Here is a 5,157-nt window from a genome sequence, read left to right on the forward strand (position 1 = left end):
TCTAAAGGTATGATTGCTGCACCCCCATGGGGCTCAACGAGGCTATCCACGGCAGGCACCTCTCATGCGCGGGTTGGGCGACTCGCGACTCCACCGATACGGCCACGTGTCAGCATATGATTGGCTCATATGAGAGTACATAAGTAAAAGAATCAGGAAGAGGAAAGAGGTCACGACCAAGCAAACCCTATCCGCTCGTGTCTCGCAGCCGCCGCGCACCTCCCATCCCCGCCGCCGCCTCTCCCTTCGCCTCGCCCGTCCTCCTCCTCTCTCCCATCGCCTCCACATCTCGTCCCTACCACTCTCCATTGCGCCTGGGGCCGGCGAGGAGCTCCTCCTGCACAGAGAGGCAGAAGGGGCGAGTTTGTGGGAGGAACGCCGCTGTCTTCAGCGCAAGCCGTCAAAGAGAGGAGGAGGAGGTGCTGTGGCAGCGCTTGGACTCGCCGGAGGCCGCCAGAGATCGAGGCGCCGCAAAGGAGATCGAGGTCGTCGGCGACGCAGGTCAAGTGCGGGGAGTGACCTGGTGTGCAAACCCTAGCCGCCATGGTTTCGTGCCCCTCGAGCTCGTGCCGATTCACGTCCTGCGGCCCCTCGTCGAGCTTGTTGTCGTCTTGCGAGCCCAGGTGAGCCGCCACCAAAGCTCATCCTTGGTCTCCCCTATTGCTCTGCTTCCATTCTTCCCTCTTTCTAGGTGGTGAGAGGTTACGTCATTTTGATTTGATCCCCACAGTTGCTCACATCAGATCTCCAGAGAATGGTAATCAGATCTCCAGAAAATGTTAATGGCCAAAATTTGTTCGCCCACACCCATATTTATGAGATACTATTACAAGAGGATGCTCATTGTGACTAGATGTTGACCACATGGAATAGTTAATAGGTAGTTTCCAAGATCATAACCGACATGAAAATCCACTTCTTATAACTTGCAATCTATCTGATGCGTATTGGCTCAGTTATCTGTGTGCTTTTCTGCATCTTTGAAGTTTTATTTATAGCCTGAAGGTTTTATCTGTTGTAGTTGGTTGGCGATTTTATGTAAACAGTTGCAGGCCATTTTTATCCACTTCTCTTCATTCTCTTGGCAATGCCCAATTTTCCTTGTTTAATTTGGTGCTCTTTTTGTCATGTACAGGTTGATGCTGAATTGCTTCAGAATCAATTACATACGTATGCTTCCACATGATTGATGATGTGCCCACAGGAGAGGTGTTAAATTTTTTTAACAGTCTTATTTCTATCTACAGATTACTAAGTTCACCGTGCAATATATATATTCTGTATCTAAACTGAGTTCCAACCTGTTTTCCTTCATGATGACAGGCTCCGAAAGTTGATGGTGGAAGGGCTGCTTGAATCAGATGCTAGATAGTTGCAGTCTTCTACGGAAAACGGTTCCTACTGTAAAATGAAATTCTTGAGCGATAGGTATATATTGTTTCTTAAGACTGGATTTTGTAGTTGTTTTGTCTATGAAGTTAATTGGTTGAATTATATATAGAACTTGCCTAAAATTTGCACTGTTTGCATTTTTCCAATATTAAGTAGCTACTCATGTACAATTCCATCGCTCATCTAAGAATAAAAAGATCTATGATTCAAAAAAGAGAGATCTAAACCTTCTATTTGTTAGGACTGATTTGAAAACTAGGATAAGATGTCTACCTTACAATATATATACAAAGAACAAATTATGCTACGTGGAAACTCTAATTATCCTGCAACATCTTAGTATACTTTTGTCGAGATTTGATTCTATCTGCGATTTACTGGGTAAGAATCTATAAAAGTGGTCTGGTATGCATAACTGAATACATCCTAGACCATCCAATGAAGTTTTCTTATTCAGAAAAAGAGGTCCTTTGGTGTTGCGCACTATTTTTGCTCCTACTTGTGATGGCTTCAGTTTGCCTTGCGTTTGTTTTGCAGGTTGTAGTCGTGTTTGCTGTTATTCCTTTACCATCTGCGGGAGGTGCTGCAATATATCAAGTAGTTATCCGAGTTTCTTTTTTCTTTCACACTTCTCTATTTATTTTAACAAAGTTGTTCTATATTTTTCTCTTGCTGACATGAATTCATCAATTAAAGGGTGCAGCTGTTCCATGATCCCCAGTTCGACGGCGAGCTTGAATAGCCGGCCCAGCACTATGCACTGGTAATATTGCTGAGAAACATTGTTGATTATAGATTCAATATGGTTTTTGGATCTTTGTTCCGTCGGAATACTGAGCATAGACAGTGATGATTCATTGCTTGCTGTTTAAATCATACTTTATTATTCCCCTTTTGACTATTACAGTGTGTACAAGCAAGGTATGGATTGAAGCAAAAGTCCCTAAACAAGCAACAAGTGATGACATGGTCTCAATTTGCACTACAGGCTGGTCACCTTCTCCAAATTCTTCAAATGTTGTGCGCTTAAGTGAAAATGAGGTGGGAATATCTCAACAAGCCATTCTGATGTGTATTCCATTGGTACTTTGTTCTATGCATCTCCACCAAATAACTCTATTTAGTTGTGTCCAGCTGTTGTAGGTGATATCTAATATCGCTCTTCGCCATTCCACTCTACATAATTATATATTGTGAAGCACTTCAAAAGGTTTACTTTTTATTTCTTGGGGTGTTATTCTTTCCTAAATTTAGTGTACATTTTTTTATCTCCTTAAATGTTGGTTAATATCAGGAAATATGGATCCTCTGAATACAGTTGTGGTTGGTTCTTCGGAATTCACAGACATATTGTTTATACTTTGTCCTACATGTTATAGGATGTAGGTTGGTGTTTCATGAAACTCATAATCAGACATGGTGATTAAAACTAATGGTGCATTAGTATCTTATTAAACTATGGTCAGTCAACCATTTTTTTGGGAATAGTGTTATATCATAATACCAATGATCAGTTCAGGAGAGATGAACATAATATTGAGAAAACTGGGTTTAGGAGAGATGAACATAATATTGAGAAAACTGGGAGCTACATGCTAACAGTGATCTTAAAATATTTATGTTTTCTGTACCCATGTTCCCCTCGGCTGTTTTTGGACTACTATGGAATTAGTGATTCGTGCTTGCTTTTAGTCCCATTTAGTGTTTCAGATGTAGCTTGATTTACATTTCTGGCATTCTTATATGTCTGCTCTAGATTGATCTATATACTGCTTTACTTTTGATATAGTTAGGAAGGATTCTGTGAGCGTCATGGAGGGAAAACATAATGCTTGCACATTGTCTTCTGAATACGGCTCATAAATGTAGAGATAACTTAATCTTCTTTTAGTTTGTTGGGTAGTGAGTGTAGACTTTGCAAATCACTGCAGGTGAGCATAGCAATTTTCATAGAAGATATATTTTTTGGAATGATCGGTTTTGGCGCTGCGTAAGCATTTCCTTCAATTTTCTACACTTCGGACATGGAGTTGATGATTATGCTACCAATCGGATACATCATACAACCCCATTAAATATATCTTTGTAACTAGCTGTACCTTTCACGGTCCCTGATTTGACGTTGTTCCCTTTTGAAAGTAGCTATTGTTGTGGTGTCTAGGCAGTAGAGTACGAAAGTAAGACCTACAATGACTACTACCCCTGCATATGTGTTGCTGCTACAACGAGAGCGCTCGTAGGCCTAATGGTGCAGCAATTGAGATTTTATCCCATTTCTTAGTTTCTTCTCTGCCCTGATTTTACCCCAATTCTTTCCTCTTTTTTAGTTAATCCATTCGCTTTTTGTTTATTTTTACTGTGCTTCCATTCACTGATTTATTTTCCTCTTTATCCTTTCCTGCGTGCCTTTTCAATTTCTACTTTCACACATGATCAAAAATTTGTTTCTTTTGCTTTTTGCTTGACATAGTTGCTTTTTTCCATTTTCTTTGCAGGTTGTTGTCTTGCTGGAGATTGTTGCCCGAGAGCTTAGTGGGTGGCATCTTTATGCTTTTGCTGGATTTAGGATCCGGCCTTATTGCCGGTATGCTGTAGACCTTGATGTAGATTTATAGTGAATTCAAAGCCACCTCCTATGTTGGTATTTATTTCCATCTTTCTGTTATAACTTACTTGCCCACTTCATATCCCTGCCATACATATACCTCTTCTGGTGTGTTTGATTTTGTCAAAAACAATCTGTACTTGTTTTGTGAATGGCCATGAAAATGCAGCTATTTACATACTGACCGCAGATGGAGGTTTATTTGAAATAGTGTCTATGCATACATGATTTCTGTTCTTTTTTTGCTGGGGCCTTTGCTATTATGCACATACGTTTGTGGTTAATTAAAGCTATAGATTAGCTCACACATGGTTTCTGTTCTCTACTAATGAACTACTAATCAATTTGTTACGAACTAATCCATTCATCCATTATCATTTACTCTAACTCTATTTCCTATGTTGGAACTAATCCATTCATCCACTATCATTTATACTCTAACTCTATTTCCTATGTTGAAAGCTATGGAAACATATCCCAAAATTATATATTGATGTGTTATGAGCCACTCCCTTTCCACACTGTCTGGTTTTTAATCTTAAGGCTTAACAAACCTATATATGCTAAGCTCCTCTTTTACTTACCAATTAAATGTTGCCAAGATATTTATGTATTGTTTCAGGGTCAATTTTCTTGGGAAGGCTGTGGCAATGCCTTTTGTCGCAATCCTTGAAGAATTTACATGAAGGTGCCGAGTGACCTGGTCTTGAATATATAACATCACCTCTTGTGCATAGCCCCGAAAAAATCCAGCCATTTTTTTGATTTATACAGACCATCTCCTGCTACCACCATTTATTTCATTCAGCTCAACGGCTATTCTTGCGGAAGCACATGCAAAGTGTGAATATATAGTTCGATACATTGGCATGTATTGTGATCAGTGAGGTCATCCTAGCGTAGCCAGTTAAGAACTATTGAGCCTTTTAGTTTGATCTAATTAGAACTAGCTGGATTGTGCTTAATGATAGAGGAAATGATGTCAACATATAGCCTACATTTTAAAAATCAGGAGGAAGATGAAGTAGGTTAAGTGTGGGCTGGTACTGGTATTTGCATAAGTTTTTTTCCCTAAGTATCAAACTAAATATCAAGTTTTTTAGCACCTTATCTACAATTGGACCTGACACCTATGAAAGGAAGCTATTTCTTACCCTTCA

General features: G+C 39.9%; 1 long non-coding RNA gene across 1 annotated transcript; it reads left to right on the top strand.

Moving 5' to 3' along the window:
• Positions 1-554: 554 nt before the first annotated feature.
• LOC124682603 lies at positions 555-2,359 on the top strand. The gene is made up of 6 exons (XR_006996344.1): positions 555-623; positions 1,136-1,209; positions 1,324-1,428; positions 1,930-1,989; positions 2,089-2,155; positions 2,300-2,359. It is a non-coding gene; the product is annotated as an uncharacterized LOC124682603 (long non-coding RNA).
• The last annotated feature ends 2,798 nt before the right edge of the window (positions 2,360-5,157 follow it).

Source organism: Lolium rigidum, chromosome 1 (genome assembly GCF_022539505.1).
Source record: "Lolium rigidum isolate FL_2022 chromosome 1, APGP_CSIRO_Lrig_0.1, whole genome shotgun sequence".
Lineage (NCBI taxonomy): Eukaryota > Viridiplantae > Streptophyta > Magnoliopsida > Poales > Poaceae > Lolium > Lolium rigidum.